The following is a 19049-nucleotide window of genomic DNA, read 5'->3' as shown; positions in this document are numbered from 1 at the left end:
TCCCAAACCCTCTTTTCTCTTGCTTCAAGAGCTTTAGATAAGTCTTCTATCCACTCAACTTCTCTATTCTTCAGAATAGGGATAAAGAAAAGGAGTCAATAACACCAATATATTTCACAGGGGATCTGGGAAGTCAAAAGAGTGAAAATAAATGCAAAGTATGAGTTCAAAGCCGTGAGAAGGGAATAAAAGATAGTCAAATGTTAAGAAACTTCTTTGCCTATCAGAGGAAAAAAGAAACAAAATAAACTACAAAAAAAAATGGTAGCTTTGGGGTGAAAGGACTTTGTTATCAGTTTGGCACTGAGATTCAGGTGTTTGTGTTTTGTGTAACCCTCATAACAATCGTTTTATCTCATTCGTAATAAAAACAAACAAGCAGAAACATCTCAAAAAGGATGTTTAATAAGTACAATGCAAGCACAGTGGACTAAAAAGATTACAGTGCACTTTATAAGTATAGGGCAGAGTAGTAAAACTAACAAAATATTAATACAAAACTGAAAAATCAAATATTAACTTCAAGTTTAGCTGAAGAGTATGGCTATTTAGTTCTCCTAAAATAGTATACTATACAGGAAAAGCAGAAGTAACTTTAGGCTTCTCAGTAGGTACCTACAGTGATCCAGAAAAAGTTGCAACATGAACTCCCAGTTTAGCAAAGAGGACACACATTTAATTTTGTGCCCTGCAACTTCATTACACACTACGTTGACTAGCTATACAACTCTACAACCACCCTTTCTCCACTCCACAAAAAGGAGGAAGCAGACTATTTTCATTATTCCTGTTTGACAAAACATATGGAAACAATAATTCTATAGACATATGTACATCATAATAGGAAGCAATCCTATTTTAATGTAATTTAAAAAAAGGTTTTAAATGGATTCAATCTACTAAAACTACTCATCTGAAGCTTGCAAATAAGGCTGCCACATCCCTAATTTATTTAGCAGATTCATAGAGTTGGGTCAGAACTTCAGAGATTACTTTTCTTATTGATGTACAAGATAATTAGAAGGCTAATTCTTATTTACAAAAAAATAGGCTTTATACAAATAAATCTGACCTATACTAGAGGATAATAGGCTTAATTCAATCAAATCAGTTTCTTCTTCTGTCTTTATTCTTTGCTTTATTTTTGTTTGCTGGGAGAAGAGAACAAATAGATTAAAACTAGTTCTAAAGTTCTATTTTTATACTTTGTCTTGAAAGTACAGCACAAAACATTTAATTTCTTTAAAAAAATATTTTCCCTGCCAGATAATCTGATTAGTTTTAACTGCTTTCGTTAAAACACAGGCATGCAGAAATGGGGAAAGAGGAGGTTCTTTCAGGAAAAACACTGAAAAAAAATAAGATTTCATCTGGCCTTCCCATCATCACTTGAAGAATTGTTTGGTAGTTACATCATCAGGAAATATCCTCTGAGGACCCCTACTCTTTACAAAGAGGAAAGAAAAGGTTTGAAGTCTAAATCACACCCCCACCAGATGTCTCCAAAATAACTTCTTTCCCTTCTCCCGCCTGCCCCACAGCAACCAAAAAACAAATGTAACAAAAATTATTTACAAACGCTTACACAAGAATAACAGGATGTGTATTTATGCCTCCCTAAGCAATCGCAGGAGCTTTAGAGACCCAGAGGGAGAAAAGTTAGAAGTAGATCCCCAGTGACCCTCAATGACTTGGTGAACCCGGCAGAAGGGCGCCCGATGTCCCAGGACACCGTGCGTCCCCTCCGCTGGGAGCCGGGAACCGGCGCTCGGCGCGCACCGGCCGGAACGTCGGTCAGGGCCGGGGCGCGTTGCCGCGCCAGGGCCGCCGCAGCCAAGGGTCCGGCGGTGACCGGCGCCCCCGCCGCCCGCGCCGCACACGCGGAGCGCCTTATAAGGCAGCGCGGTGACGTAACGCCATAGGCCGGGCGCGCTCGGCGCCCCGCTCGCATTGTTCGGGCGACTCCCAGAGCGCACACAGCCCGCTCGCGGCGCGGCGCGACAGCAGCCCGGCCCGGCCCCGCCCGGCCCCGGCGCAGGCGGCTCAGGTAAGCCCGGGAGCGCAGCTCTGCTCCGCCAAGGGGCACTGCTGTCAGAGAGCCAGGCGGCGCGTCCGTAGTCGCTGTGAAAGGTGTCTCAGCATCACTGCAGACAGGTTTCGCAGAGCGAATCCGATGTAGTCTAGGTTCAAAACCACGCACACAGAACTTGAAAGTAAAAGTTTGCTCTGGCGGAGAAAATAGACTTGGGATTTAATTTTATATGTTGAGAGGTGGGGGCTATGCATTACATACGCTTTCCGAGTGAGCTACCCATTGAATCCTGCCTGTATTGAGAAACCTTTGGGGAGAGGGTGGGGAACTTTACTGCGAGGTAACAACTCTAGCTCCTGATCTTGTTATCTCTCCTCCGGACTTCACCTCGCCTGCCTAGTAAGAGCAGAGTGAGAAACACTGGCACATGGTTGTAGATTTGTTAGCGCCGCTTTTTTCTCCCCCACTTTTTGTAAATCTTAATATAAAAGACTAGACTGCATCTTGGAATTAAGATGAATCTAATTTTAAAAAGCCTTTTAAGTTTCAAAAAAGACCTTAGAAACACTATTCCGTCTTAAAAGCATTATGTTAATTTGTACAAGGAGGTAACTATCACAGTTTGGAATTCTAACTTTCTACAGTCATTGGATAAATGACAAACTGCACTTAAAGTTATCCTCCACAGAGTAATATTTTGAATGGTATGCTATGCAAAAATACTCATTTAAAATGTAAAACTTATACAATAATTGTATTGATCTGTGGCATATTGAACTGTAATTAGTTCTATCTAAACCCTGAACAGGCTCTTACTATAAAAGAACCCTTACAGTATAACTGAACACTCGGCAGAAACTGCTTATCTGTGTAATATCTTAATTTGCTTTTCAAAATAAGAATAAGCAGAGGAACTAAAATAAAATGATATGTCAAGTACAGAACACTGGAATAGGAGATGAAAAAATGATTTATCAGTCAAACTTTATCTGGTCTAAACATACTGTAAAACAAAACTTGAAGAACTGTAAGACTGAATTATTTCCCTTTTTAAATAGCCTCTGAGTTTCATAAGTCTACACAATACGAATTCAGAATTCACAGGCTGCCATTTATATTGATTTACTCTAAAATTCTGAGAAGTGCTTAATATTGTTAACAGTAGAATGATCATATAACTTTGTACAGTAAAAATTCAATAGATGAGCACAGTACTACAGCCATCCAAGAAGTGTGTGTGTGTGTGTGTGTGTGAGACCAAGTCACATTTTATTTTTGTCAGTGAGAAGAAAAATCTTCAGATCCCAGATTCATCATTTGAAATGCAGCATTTTAAAAATATGCTCAAAATTTGCATTATATCTGTGTATTTCTAGTAATTGTTATAGTTGAGTTTAAGTATGTTACATTTTTGCTTCATAGCACTTTATTTTTTCTTTGTTGTTGTTTCTGCTATTTTATTTGGAACAATGCAAGATTTTGGTTTTCATATTCAAAAAGAAAAATTATATATTATTTGGTCTGAAGATAGACTATGTAAACTGCAGGTTACTACTGAGAAGAAGGATTTACACAAAACTATTTCAAGCCTAGGGAAAGCCTACCATAATGAGAAAAGTGGGGCCACCACCCAGGTCACTGTGGAGAAGTACAGAATATGCAACAGAAGAGTTGTTTATTTGATATAGGCAGTAATTGGAAACTGAAAAATTCCTGCCTTGGAAAAAAGGCATTCTGCTCTTTTGAATCTAACAGAGGTGGAGGGAAATAGAAACCATCAATTATTGTTTCAGCTATACCCAAAGTACCATCTATATCATAAACTACAGCTTAACTGTTAAAAATCATAACTTCCATCAAAGCTCTAACAACTGTGTTTCCCAAAGTTGGCCTGTTATTTTTTAAAGCATGCAAGCATCAATTAAAAAAGTTTTAAATGACAGACTTTAATATTCCACACTTTTTTCCTTTTATTAACTTCAATCACACATTAAGGCCTCTTTTAAAACCGAAAGTTAACTAAAGACTATCATGGATACATTGTCTCACAACGGGTGCTCTGGGTGAGCATTTCTTAGTCCTGGGACAATCTATATGACAGAAAAATGGACTGGATACAATGAATGTGAATTTTTATACTTCCACATAAAAATTTTATGTTTAGTAAGTTCATTTGTCCCTTTGTGGAGATTAGCCTTAATTGGTAAGTACTGGTATTTTTGTGTTCTTTTCCTAATGCTGTGATGGAGCGGCCCCTTCCTCTCCAAAACAGGTGCCTTTGGCAATGCATTTGGAGACTAAGGGAAAAAAAGTGAAAACAGGGAGGAAGAATAAAATTTCAATAACTTTTAGGTCATATTCTGTGCATATCTAGTGCTTAGGGACAAAGTGAACATTTTATAGGGTGAACAGAAAAAATATATAGCCCGTCCTATTTAAAGGAAAAAGAAAGGGAGGCAGGAAGAGAACTGTTTATTTATAACCAACTGGATATTGTGGAGTAATAATCAGAGGATATAAAGCAATATTGACCTCAACCTGCTTCACCTGTTGTTCACTTAGCCAGTCATTATGTTTGAAAAGTCTGACACGGGCGGCGCCTGTGGCTCAGTCGGTAAGGCGCCCGCCCCATATACCGAGGGTGGCAGGTTCAAACCCGGCCCCGGCTGAACTGCAACCAAAAAATAGCCGGGCGTTGTGGCGGGCGCCTGTAGTCCCAGCTACTCGGGAGGCTGAGGCAAGAGAATCGCTTAAGCCCAGGAGTTGGAGGTTGCTGTGAGCCATGTGATGCCACGGCACTCTACCAAGGGCCATATAGTGAGACTCTGTCTCTACAAAAAAAAAAAAAAAAGAAAAGTCTGACACATCCTACCTTATGTCTTAGGCATATCATTAATTTTAAATTATCTTTAGGAGTTATTTAATTTGTATTTGACTATAAATTTAGCTTTGATTTAAACTGATTGTTTAGTTTTTTTGCATTATGTTTAAATAAGGATTTAAAGATGAAAAAACAGTGAGTATACAGCCAGCATCACCAAAGAAATATTTCTATGGCTGGTTCTGCTATCATGACAGTATTTCTGAGCCACCAACCCAGTCATCTGTGCCTAATGTGTGCTGTGATGACTATTAGAACCTCCCCTTATTGGTCATATTCTACTTCAAAGTAAGGTAGAACATTCATGTCTTGAAACATTTTGTTAGGTCCACTAATTATAACATCACCAGTGTTTGCTTACTAGCTGAATTGACATAGACAAATAATGGGTTAAAAGTCTAAATTCTGTTCTTCTTGGTTCTGTCACCCATTCTTGGGATGTACCCTTGGTTTTCACAAACCATCACCAATGATGTTATAAGGCATTCTACATCCCTTTTTCTTAAATAAAGGGTGACATTTTCTCTTCCTGACCTTCATCTATACTAACATTGCCTCCAAATGAGAAAGCTGGGCAAAAAAGGTGAGAAGGCTTGCCAAGGAAAGTCCCTTGGTTCTTTTTCAAGTACACTCCCTCTTCATGCTTGTTCTTTCAGATGCTTTAGCAGATTAAGACAGTACAGCAGTAGTTTTAATTCTGAGCCCAAGAACAGAGAAGAACATATTAGCAATGTTCTTTCTCCCATATGACCATCCTCACATTCCTATGCTGTACTGGTTCCAAATTATGATTAACTGTTAAGTATACAGTTATTATTTTTCAGCAAGCGGCTTGGGAAAGATGTGTTTGTATGTGGAAGGAGAGGTATGCAGAGAATGCATAGGCAAGTATATCATCTTGACAGATAGAGGTACAGACATATTCTCAATTCCTTGTTTCTAACTATGGAGTCTAGCCTAAAAGTATTACCAGCAAAAGAAAGAATATATATTATATCAGAATAACAAACCCTCAACTCCACAGAGAGGAGTTTGAGAAGTACCTTGGTAAGTTCCACTATATGAACAATGGGAAGCCCCTAGAGAATGTGAGCACGCAGCACACGCTCGCGCATACACACACACACACACAACCCTGGCACAGCATCTCCACAGAACTTTACAACTACAAGAGGTCACGAAGGCTGTCTAATTCAAATGCCTCACTTTACATTAGAAACTAATGGCCAAAGTGTGGTTTGTCCCTAAGACACAGAACTCCTCAGAGGTACAGCCAGGGGCCCCTGCATTCTTGGGCTACGGCCCACCATTGGTTTTTCCTTAAATTAGTGCAAGGAAGAGACAACAGAAACTCAGAAAATGTCTTGGCACTACAGGTGGTGGAAAGGTTCAAAGTTCTTGTTGATAAGTATAAGAAAGAAGGCAAAGGGAAAGGAGGGAGGCGACAATCAATACACTTTAATCAGACTGCAACAATAAAAGAAAGTGATAAAGGGAGGACAAAGAAAACTAATAAAGCTACTTGCAGGTCTCCTGGGTGGCAAAGGCCACTCTCTTCCTGAAGGTGGGAGGTGCCCTGGAAAGACTGTTTGCTCTGTGGTCAGAGACATTTAGGTCTGAGCCACTAACTTGACAAATTAAGTCTTTTCAGTACCTTCCAGCTAAGCATTTCTCACACCCAAAGCTCACTAGCTATCAGGGTCTCTATTAAATTTCAAAGTGACTTAATGACATCAAAACAATCTCCCCAAACCTACTATAGAAGTTGCCTATAAAGGCTGTAAGCTGTTGGTGGTACTTACCCCGATTTATTTTCCTTCACACCAGGTACTATGACGTGACATTAAATTATACATTAACTACTTATTTGTTAATGTCTGTCTCCTAGACCATAAACTCTTTCAGGATCAGTTTTGCAACTAGCCTTATCCCTAGTGCTTAGGAGAGTACCTAGCTACAATTAGTAGGTATGGGACAATAAAGGTGTTAGATAAATGTACAAATAAATTATAACCTTGAAGCTTCTTATTTGGTGAGAAAAAAGTGTTTCTAGAAACAGTGAGCTAGGGAGAGACCCTTCTAGATTTTGTTCAGTAGCACTAAAGAAATCTCAGCCACTACTTAAAGTAACTACATGGAAATGACTTATAAACACTAAAACAAGAAAACAAGTTAGGCTTAGGTTAATCAAGGCAGTGAAATCTGCTTTGTGCTGTACAATGTGTGTTATAATATAGGCAGACTAAGTCAATGCTTCTCTGCTCTCTGCCTACCTCCGTCTACCTCATTTTAGCTCCCTCCCTCAAATGATGAGATTGATGGTGGTGACAGAGTACCAGGTGAATCACCTTAGGGCATGGGATGGACTCAAAGCACACACAGTGCAGTGGTTTGGTCCTTAATGAAGGGTGGATTCTTCTGAATTTCCCTAACCTCTGTGCTTTAGCTGAGCCTGGAAGATGCAGTCATGGGGCCGAAACAGTTTATATTCTTTCAGTAACTAAAAACCAGCAGATGGCCTTTCCCTTAGCACACACTTTGATTCCAAAGGTTGTGTGGGTAGTCCACTGTACCTGCCAGGTTTTACAGAAAAGGAATAATTTTTCTTTAATTTCAAACTTAATAACTCCAATGACAGCCTGTGAGGCCAGCCTAGGGCAAGTAACTCTCCTCAACAGTAGCAAACATTTACTGTATGTCTGCTGGACAGTGTACTAAGCACAAGGCAGGACGATGGCCCAGCAAGTTCACCATGCACCTTACCATGTAACCTGTCATGCGACAGCCATTAGCACTGACTGGTGCCATTTGCATCAGCAGCTCTTGTGCAATGGCTTCCAACTGATAAAGGGAGGACATGTTCTCATCCCAGCTCTTTTTAGTGGACTGATAAAGCAATATAGAGAGGTGAGCTGTAAAGTAAAATTGAGTAAACATAAGCAATATGGGAGTGTTTTTAAAAACTACAACAGAATATAGCCAATTGCCCAGTTTCCTTACGAGCTGAATTGACATGGACAAATAATGGGTTAAAGGTCTAAATTCTGCTTTTCTTGGTTCTGCCATCCATTCTTGGGTTGTACCCTTGGTTTTCACAAACCTCAAAAAAGAAAACAATGTCATCCACTCTAAGTATCTCTTAATACTAGGTAAAGATCAAATAGTGGGCAGCAATGCCCAAGAAGACTGATAAATAGAGCAGAGACTATATAAAAAAATAAGCTACTGACTGTATCATTACAGAGACAAATCAGGTAAAGAAAATGGGAGAAATGTGAGGAAGAGAATCCCCAGTGAAGTGCAGGAAGGATGAACATAATTGTAGTCCTTGAGCCTATGAGCACCCCAAATGAATGTACCTAAAGCAGCCTCAAAGATGAAGTCAGCCATTCAAGATGGGCCATTGTGACAGAAGCACATCTTCCAGATTTATCATGTCTCATGGCCCACCAGTCCTGGAACAAAAGTTTAAAGGTGAACTAAGTTTCTCTCTATTTTTAAAATTCTTTTTTAAGTAATCAAAACAAAAACAAATCTCTGCACAGAGATCCTAAGAGGAATGTAAAACATTCATCACATTTGGGTTGAGAAGCCTAAAGTGTCTGCTGCTAAATTTGAAGAAAAGGAAGGAGCTGCTTCGCCCACGAGCCTGGGGAGAACATGAAAAAGTTCTTGTTTTCTTGCTGAAGACAAAGGCCTGTGCAGTGAGATACTATGGAAATCCCTTAGTCTTAATTTGCTAGTTTGTAAGTTAGGAATGGCAGGAGAGGTGAATCTCATTGTGAAGTTTTGTGAAAACAAATCCATGGCTGCTAAAGGGAAGATTATCTTTTCTTTAAAAATATCAATTCATTTAGTATAAAGACAAACACTCAATATTAAAAATACCTTATGTTTGAGGTTCAATATTATGCTTGAGGCTTTCAACTGGCTATATGGAAGCCTTTCAAATAAAGGTAAGGACAACATTGTCAAGTGATTTGGGATACCACACTTATCCCTCCCATAAAATTCTTCTTACAGTTCCATAAAACTCATTAGGCTAAACAAAGATGCGAAGAATCACAGGCTAAGTTAAGATTCTCTGGACAATTTCCATCATCTGGACTTCATCTAAATTTGTCTCTAAGTGAATTCCTCACTTCACTGAATGGTTTTCCCTTCACAGAAGTGACAGGAACAAGAGAAACAAAACTCTATTTGTCCTTCTGACTAATACAAATAATTCTGAAAACTTTAGGCACCATCCAGACTAAAAGAGGGTTATACTCCCCTAAGAAATGGTTCTCTTACCTCTAAATTATTTGGTCATCAATTATGCATAGAGTTCAGTCCCATGAGGGACACAGGTATCAATCATTTGAGGATGTTATAGTTGGTTTAGGAACAAAATTAATAAGCTAAAATTAGAAAGGGCTACAAAGCAATATAGAATATTCTTCATAAAATTGTAAGGGCTGTAGAAACTCAGAAAAGGAAAACTAGCAAGGATTAGGCAAGTTAAGGAACATTCCTGGAAAAGATGGGAACTGGAATGTAAATGGGGGCAACTGAAGGGAACATTTCAAAAAGGACAGCAGATTTATTCCTTGGAAGTCTACTATGAAAGGAGACCAGAGGTAAAAAGAGAGAAAGGCTTGAACCAGAATCAGAATACCCAAACACTACTTTTTAAAATCCATCATTTGGCCTTTAGTAAATAATGACCTATAGCAGATACTCAGAAAATGGTACCTATTCTCTTCTACGTGTGCCTGTCTGCCCAGACAACAATTCTTCATCATCTGGTGCTACAATAGGGTTCTGCCAGACTGAGGTACAGGAACAAAGAGGAGATGCTTTGTAGGATGCAGTCATGAAGAGCTCCTGTTCTTCTATATGCACCTATAAGGATTAGGTATATTGGAGAAAATCCATGTCTCTAGTGCCTAACCTTAGCTACTCTGAAAAGAGAGGCTGTCCTTTATCCCCATTTCCCTGCTACAAGGCAGTCCCTCACACGAGAAATGCACATGAGCTTGCCTAGGTGTCTTCTAGTCACTTGAAGGAACAAGTTACTGAGTAAACAACCAAAAGACCCAAGTAGAGACTGAAAAGGGCTTAAAAGCTAGTTTGGAGTCTCCCTGTTTACCTTGAAAGATCTACTATGCCTCAAAGGCACACACACACACAGAATTTGTACAGCAAATCATAACTTGGGCTAAAGGACTTAGATCAGATCCTAGGCACAGACAATAAAGATTCTCTTTCAGAAATTAACTGTCTAAATACTTCTCTCTAGGTGGTAATTTTTTATTTTAATTGTAATTTCAATTTAGTATAACATTTTAAAAAGTGAACACTAAAAAGAATCACTTCTTTGACTTTACAGCACACTTATAATCCTGAAGTATACAACAAAATGCTTGCCATACAAAGAATCAAAAATACATCCGAATCTCATGAAATTCTAATTAAGCTTTCCCATCCTATAAACACTAAGACTTGATGAGCCATGAAGTCTCTTGACAGTGAAATTATATACAGTACTAAACAGCAAAGAAGGGAGGAAAGGCTTATTGAGGGGGTTTATTTTGTGGAACTGAGATTTGAGGATTGCCAAAGGCTTTGTAAACTTTAGTGATGAAATTGTACTGCTTTTCCCATGGTGCAGCTGAGGTGATAGGCAGATGGAGCAAAGTCAAATACTAAGTCAGGAGCAGATTTTGGTTCAATATTTGCTGCCCAGCAGATATGTGAGTTTTCTAAAAGTAGCTTCTCAGGTGTTTAAGAACTGTGGCTTTGCCTTTTACTTTGTTTTTAGCTGTGAATGGGTGAATTGTAAAAGTGACAGATAGTGAAGTCAGAGCTTTTTTCTAAAAACACTTATTTCAACTACCAAAAACCTGAGTTTGCCCTCTCTTAAAATTCAGTTCACAAGGTAAGAAATGTATGAGTACCTAGGCAAAAATGGATCAGTATTCAAAAAGCACATATATGAAGGACACTATAGCTTTTTCTTTAACATTGCTATAAACAAAACATTTCTCACACAGATCAACACAACTAAATGAGCTTGAAACTACTGCTTAAGGACAAATTCAGCAGCAGACCCAGGGCCAACAAAAGTGGGGTAAAAAGTCAGTGCTCTGACCACTAGCAGATCTGTTGCTGACCATTGGAATATGTTGATGGAATAGCCCCTCGCTACCCAAGCTTAATATTCCCTGGAACACCATTCATCTTAAAAGAACCCAACTTAGAAAAGAGGAAGTAAGATCAAACCCTGTGTTTACGTGTTCTTTCTTCTGAGTGCTCAGAAGCTGCACAGAAGAAAAATGTAACCCAAATGCTATGGACTGTCAATCAAGAGACAATTAAACAAGGCTCAGATAACCAAAATAATTTTAATTTTTACAAAGCATGCAAGAGAACATGTAAAACACAGACCACAATAAAAATGATCGTTTAGTTCCAACAGATTCCAGAATAAAACTTTCCCGCCTGTCATTAGACTTTAGATATGGCCCAAACTAACTCTCCTCAAATCATGGAAGAGACATAAACCAGTCATTCTCAGGGACTAAGAAATGTAGGTAGAGGGAGATGGAGCGCGCATTTGTTGTGGCTGATGATCTAATTGTTTGCTCAGCAGAAGCCAAGCCACCCATCAGCCTTCATCCTCAACTTCCAGAACCTCTAAATACCATTAAATGTATTAAATTTCCTTATTTCCCTTGTCCCTTGTTTACTGCTTTACTACAGCAAAAATGTTTCACATTTTACACTCAGTTCTTATCTACGCTGTTTCTATGGTGAACCTTGTGACTTCAGTAGTCACAGTAAAACATAAGCCTCTGTTGTTGTGGTTTCTAAATTTCTGAAGTTTGAATTTCCTACTAACAAGTTAGGAAATGTTTGGTTTCCCAAGCACACCACGTTAGCCACTGCCTCTGTGCAGTCAGCCAGACTACAAGGAGATGAAAACCAGTGAACTCATCCACTCTGGCACATGACTGGTCCTTGCTTTGGCCTCTTATGTTAAAAATGGTGATCTGAACCACCAAATAATTAATGTAAGGAAACCAAATAAAAGAGGAAAGTTTTTTGTTTTTTTTTTAAAGATAGAAACTAGAGCTTAAAATAAAAAGTTTTGCTGGAATAAGAATACACTTTGTAATCTCCTTTTTAAAAAGCTGAGAATAAAAGAAAAGCAACCTATCAAAGAGTAAGTGTTAAGAGAAAGTAATTTTAGCAAATCCTCCAAAATACCTATGTGTAATATCTGAATGAAAATAACTTGTGATCTTGGAAGAAAAAAGGGACTAATAGAGATTTAAATCAAAGAAAATTTAACAGCTATATCAATGCTTTTCTAAAGAATCTATTTCTACTTCCTCAGTCTGCTAAAATACAAAAGGAACATCTAAATATAAATGTATTTTAAGCAACACATATATTTTAGAAATACATATATTCTTAATAAAATACATATACACATCTGTAATGATATACAGTATTATGACCTTGAAATCTGTCTCAGAAAAAGGATGCCTGTTAAAAATATTTTCCGAGAACTTTAAGTTCCTTGAAATGTTCTACGGAAATGGTATTTATGACAAACCCACCTCCTCTGGGGAATGTGAGATGTTGTTACTGGCAAAGTCACAATTTTTTCAACTATCCAAAAATAATTATGAATTTATGCCAAATGACTAAAATTGCTCTATTATTCCAATGATTAAGAGAATATTTGCTAATGTCTCATGATTATGGCTCAAAGTACACATGAACCTACAGAAAATACTGTAACAGAACAGTTGACTGCTAGTGGTGGTAAATTTTCCGCGTCTTCGACAGGGAGAATATTACAACACAAATTCACTGTGGAGGATGATGCATGATATATATGAGACAGGAGGTGTCAATGTACGTCATGGTGCTGCGAAACAGGATTTGTAGTAAAAACTACATTGGCATTCAGGCGCTGTCAATTACTAACAGGACCTTTGAAAAATGAACTTTTCTGAGCCTAAATTCTTATTTGTAAAACGAAGACAGTGATACCTATACGTATTACTAACATGTTTCTAGGATTAACATGCATATAAAAACTGCTAAACCAATCCTGTTATTCCTAGCCTATAGAAAGGAGAGATTACTGTGTGGCTGCTGCTTACAGTTGCATCCTTTCTACCAAATATGGTACCTAGTTCAAAAGTAGAACAGGTACTTGTTCAAATAGTTAGCAGGTATTTATTGAATACCAGTTATGCGCCAGGCGCTGTTCATGAGCTAGAAATACAGCATTGAATAAAACAAATAACTGACCAATCACTGAATAAAGTATGTGCAGGAACACACACTCACACCCCTATCAGCATGTTTACTTTCTAGTAGGAAAGACAGCCAGTAATCAAATAAATATGTAAAATATAGTATGCCAGATGGTATGAGATGAGAAAAAGTGTCCAGTAGTTCCCTGGGGGACAGTCGGTACAGAAGCATTCAAGCTTTCTTTCTGTTTCTTAGAGAACAGCAAGGAAGCTGGTGTGGCTGGAACAGAGCAAGTAAAAGGGAGAGTAATAGGAGGGCTTAGGGAGCCAGGTGGCGGGGGCAGAAAGCGCAGGAATGAACATCTGAACACGGAAACACAGCATGAGAGAAAGAGGAAACTCTTCTGAGATTAACACTTTCTCTGGGTTTTCTAGCATGTAGCTTGGTTATGTAGAAAGGACACACAGGCTTTGCAGGCAATGAACTTTTCTGGTTTGGTTACCTGTGCTGACCTGTAAATTATTTAACCTCTCTAAATTTTAGGGTTTTTTTGTCACTTGTCCATCTGCAAAATGAGAATAATAATAACAATCATAAAGTTGTTAAAAGGATTAAGTAAGATCAAGTGGCACACGGTAGACCCTCAATATGCTTTTTCCTTCTCTATAAGCCAAGTCTCACATTGGAAATTGGAATCTACATTCCATCTCCTGTTGCAGAGCTATCATAACTGTAGCCTTGAATGGTATTTATCTGCCTAGACCTTAGTTTCTCAACTAAAAAAAAGGAAAGCAGAAGCTACACACAAACATTGCACAGATAGGTATACAACACTCAGTTTGTTAGAAATTAAATACTTTTACTATTACAATTTATCTTAATAATAAAAATTTCAAAATAGCAAACATTCATGATTCCCGTACCTCTACATGTTATTCCATTAAAAACACATCCCATAAATTTTAATTTTTTAGCATGAAGTTGTAAATATTTATTTAGCAATCATGTTGATTTTTCTTCCCTTGTCCTTTCCCTGTTTAAGAACATTGATCTAAAGGAAAGATCTCTAAGAAATGTTTAACTGCAAAAAGCAAGGGACTGAACGGTGTACTAAGCTACATTTTATGTAAAAGACAGCATAAGAATCCTTGTTTTTATTTGCTTCTTTATTCATAAAGAAACATGAAAAGTACATATAAGAACTAATATCAGTAGTTACAATTACATTTTTAATATACATATTTTGAAATTCACATATATTACATTTAGAAATACTAATCTAAAATCCAAGACTGAAATTTAGATTTCTTCAAGAGTTAAAAGTATGCAAAATAATTATACAATATGAAAACCCCAAATGACCTGTTTCTCAGACAATTTGGTTATCCTTCAACTTGTTGCCTTGTATTTTCTTCTAAAGAGCTCAAAAACTTATAAAATATCCTCAATAGCCTTCTCAACATTTTTTGACTAAGAAAACCCTAACCACAAATAGGATACACAGACGGTTCCCTTCAGGTCTATGTCAACTCGGTCAACCACCCTGCCTCTGAGTCCCCTAGTAGACCAAGTCTGTGAGTATCTGCACTCGGAAGAGAAAGTGCAGGTTCATATTCAAAGAACGAAGAGCATGGGTAAGATGAGCAGACCATCAGCCAGGCTGTGGGAGGATCAGCTCTTAGCATCCACTTTGGTATGCTGGCATTTCATTGGATATGGCCCAGTCAAAGCATCCTTCACTTCCAGGAAGGGAGAAGAAGGGCTGTGGAGTAGATCTGTGAACAAAAGAGAAATGGAAAGTACTGGCTGATCCCAAATGCATTTGTGTAGCAGATAATGAGGAAGAGTTATGAATTTCAGACAACATAACACCAGGAGAACTAACAGTCTTCTCGAAAATTGTGCCTTAAAATAATGATTCTCCACCAGACTTGAATTATCTACAATGCCTGGAGACAGTATTTTATTGTCACATTGAGTTACTCCTGACATTTAGCAGGTAGTTGAGAAACCCTAACCTAAAATGACAATCAGTATGACTAACCATGTGCATAGAGCTGAAAAGATCTGAAAAGATCTGTGAACAACCTGAAGGCAGATTGCAGGATATAGTCTTATCTTTCACTCCAGGTGGATTCTGACTATTCCTCCCCAGCCTACCCCTACTTTAGCTTGCCTACTGTGGCTAAGGTACTCTTCTGTACCATTCTATTCCTTTTTTTGTTTCCAACATAGTGAGCAATTAGCACTTTTGGTTTTTATTTACTTATTTTTTAATTGAAAATAAAAATTGTATATATTTATGGTTTACAATATGATGTCTTGATATATCTACACATAGTAAAATGGCTAAAACCAATGAACATATCCAGTACTTTACATATTCATACCATTTTTTTTGTGGTGAGATCATCTAAAACCTTGTCTCTTAGCATTCACCATCCTACTTCTAATGGACAGGTATTGAACTGACATGAATTGTACCAGGCAGTATGATAAGGGCTTTTGAATAGGTTGTTTTTACTTAATCCCCAGGACAACCCTATTGTGAGGAAGGTTCTAGCACTATCTCCATTCTACAGATGAAAATGACACTTGTAGAGGTCAAACTGCTTGCTAAAGTCAACAGTACACAGAAGTTGAAAAATCAGGATTCAACTCCAAAAATCAAACTCCAGAGTCTGACTTTCTCACTCTGTACCACCCTGACTCCCCCAGAGCTCTACTGCCTTGTTCCTATTGGTGCATCAGTGCTGGTAAAGTGTACATGCTCCCTGTCTGTTGTCTCACCTGCCCCCTGCCACTCAGCCACCTGCACTGTTCACTGCCATCTCCTGCTGGGCACTAGGGAGAACATTAGTCCTTCCCTAAAGAAAGACTACCATGGGGCAAACAGGTAAGATACAGAGGAACACAGATGACAGAGTACAACATCAGCTGCAGAAATGTGGTGGAAGACACGGAGACAATGATAAACAGTGAAGTATTAGGAGCCTAAAGACAAGCCCTATAGCAGCATGACCACACCACCCTTAGAGGAGGCTCTGTATGCCGCATACCAGGGAGCACTGTCAGAACACAGAAAGACGCACAGAATGTGATAAGCCAGGGCATCACGTGCTGAGTGGCTTTTTGAATGCTTCCTCTAGAGGAGAAAGCAGCCAAGGGAAGCCGTCATGGCTGTAGTAGGCCCAGGTAGGCCATGAAGGATAAAGGGCGACATCAACAAGGACCTAATGAAGTCGCAATCTGTTGAAAGATAGTCTGACTCTCTTTGTGTAGTAGCCATCAGAATGGAAAGTCTGGAAAAAGAAAAAATTTTGATCTCAGGAATCTTTTCCACATAATTAAGACCTCCAATTCAGGGGTGGAGAGAATAACAAAAAGAGGAATGAGTAGGCTCTTTATTTAGCACAGTATCCACAATAATTGAATATTTAAAAGTTCCTTCTTCATAGCTATAATATATTCAAAACAAGGCAAAAATCATCTAGTAAATAGTGTAAAGAAAAATTCACTTGAGTAGATTTTTTTAAGAAGAAAAATTAAAATGGGGAATAGAAGTGGTACATTTAGTCAGTGGTATTACATGAATATCCATTATCTAAAGGTTCTCAGTAGAAAGCTCCCTGACAACACACCACTAAAGAAGTCAGCGACACATAATCCAGGCTCTACGTCATCATCCTGGTAAGATTTACACAGGCTGTTAGTTCCCATTTACTCTCTCTGGCCTAGCCTAGGCACCTTGTCTCGCCTCCACCTGGCCCTTTGATAGGGGTGTGGAGGGTGTCTTTCCTAGCCCTGAATCTATGGACACCTCCTTTGTTCTCAAGATGAAAATGTTCTCCTTGTAGCAGCTGCCTGGGCTCTCAGACTGGCCTTTTGGTTCTGGAAGCTCATCTCTTTCAGCGTTCTTTATCTCAGTCAATTACTTTGCTTTTTTCTCAGCTATTAATAGAGATATGCCCCAACACCAGTCTTCTCTGCTCAATTTCAGAATTTCATAAGGTGTTCTTAGAACCCTGTTTCTCTGCTAAAAGCTCCCAAGCTCCTTGTAATTAATAGGTCATTTGACTATTTGCATCTTATTATATTTCACTTCTCCTGAGTTCTGGGGAGCCAAACAAGATTGTTCAGATCCCGACTCAACAGTGTCCCATTTTTACCATATATTCCTCTGACACCAAGCTAAAGCCTCCGTCATCACTTCATGCCCTAATTCTTGTTTTACAATGAAGGAAAATAGTAGTAACTCAGCTTGCTGGATCTATACCCATTTATGGTGTCTCTAAACAATCTCAGTGATGATGATAGGATCTTCAGTAACAAGGACAGAAAGCAGACACAAATGTACACTCATCCTTGGCTAGCAGATGCCAAAAAAAGTGTTATTGTTCTTCTAGAGCTTGCTGACCAAGTCAAACGAATCGACCATTACATTATGTCTATGGTATGCTGTAGCTGTAATTAAAAAAAAAAAAAACCAAACAAAAACCTTTGACTTGTGAGAGAAATAAAAGGAAGCAGCATACATAGAATAAAAAAGACTGGTCATAGCTATTTTTATGAATGCTCCTAAAAATTAGACTAAACAGTGAAAAGTCTCATTGAAAAAGAGAGCAGAGCAAGGACACATAAATTACAGTCCTTATTACCAAAACCTAAGGAAGCTTTCCAATAAATTCCATGTAATTATTCCGCAAACTGCTAGAACTCCTGGCTATTTAACCATGAACACAGCTGCTAACAATGCAATGCAACAATTAAAATTATATATTAGACAATAATGGCTAAAAGATAAAAAGGGATATAATCATAAACAGATTATCATAGTCTAGCCATAAGAGCAGATATAAAAATAAAGCAGCATGATGTATATAGTTTTTTGCTTAGTAAACAACATGTTAAATCACAGAGAAAAATTAATGTTTTAAATTAGCTCTGGAATAATGACAACAAATATAGAAATTTAAGCCTTTATCAAGGTGAAGTTACAAACTTAGGACAGGGATGAGAGTCATACTATTTTGAACATCTTAAGAAAAGACCAGATAGGCTTGGTGTCATCACTGTTTGGTTACTGATGGGGGATGATTATAAATTATGACTAGATTGATCTATGCAGGTTTTATGGGGGGAGTATCTTATTTATAAATCTTAGTTTGACTTTGTAATATAGTAAATATTGGTAGATATAACCCACACAATTCAAAAGCTCTTTAGGGTCCTCAATTTCTCAAGCATATAAAGGAGTCCTGAGACCTAAAAAGTTGAGAAGTGCTGCCCTGCAGCCTTCACTGAATTGTGCCTTGCACATAGTAGGTGCTCACTGTGCTTGTCTCATAAAGTTCTCATAATGAAACGTCAGCTGAACTGCATAGAACTATGAATGGACTTATTTTAAAAACCAGGCAACTTAGTCATTTCCATGTCCTTATTTCAAATTGTGGTTTCAATATTATGGAGATAGTTTCGTCGTTCAGGAGTTTTTTAAGGACTGGGAGAGAAAAAATTTGAAGGAGAGAATCTTTCATCTGGGTAGGTGGGCAGTGAACAACTGGCTTTTTTAATGATGGAAATAGCAAAGCAGTGACTAAGTCAGTGAATTTTGAGACTTTATCAAGATGAAGCAAAGGACTGACCCAAAGAGCATAGGGGGATGGCGCAAGCCAGAGGCTTTTCCAGAAAAAGACATATTTACCACTTATGTTTCAACTGTCTGTCCTGAGCTACGGTTCTTAAAGTGTGACCCCCTTCAGGAGGTCCTCAGGGTCAAAGCTATCTTCATAATAACATAATCTGTTTCACTCTCATTCTCTTAGAAGTACACAGGCGTTTTCTAGAGGCTGCATGACATGTTATGATGTCACTTCTCAG

The 19049-nt window shown here is 38.3% G+C and overlaps 2 protein-coding genes across 5 annotated transcripts in view; one reads left to right on the top strand and one right to left on the bottom strand.

Annotated features, from left to right (window-relative positions):
* The window catches only part of CMSS1 (cms1 ribosomal small subunit homolog), a 359212-nt gene that overhangs the window by 301200 nt on the left and 38963 nt on the right, over positions 1-19049 (bottom strand). The gene's annotated exons all lie outside the window — the stretch shown is intronic.
* Positions 1-19049, top strand: part of FILIP1L (filamin A interacting protein 1 like) — a 286443-nt gene that overhangs the window by 235148 nt on the left and 32246 nt on the right. The window contains exon 1 of one of the 3 annotated variants that reach the window (XM_053564696.1): positions 1941-2047. The exons of the other annotated variants lie outside the window; for them this stretch is intronic. The gene's annotated coding sequence lies outside the window, so the exon portion shown is untranslated. Of the gene's footprint in view, positions 1-1940; positions 2048-19049 lie in introns of those variants that run through there. 3 annotated transcript variants of the gene reach the window in all.

Source organism: Nycticebus coucang, chromosome 16, assembly GCF_027406575.1.
Source record: "Nycticebus coucang isolate mNycCou1 chromosome 16, mNycCou1.pri, whole genome shotgun sequence".
In the NCBI taxonomy this organism is placed as follows: domain Eukaryota; kingdom Metazoa; phylum Chordata; class Mammalia; order Primates; family Lorisidae; genus Nycticebus; species Nycticebus coucang.
Note: the sequence above shows the minus strand (reverse complement) of the source record. Positions and strands in the feature narration are given on the sequence as shown.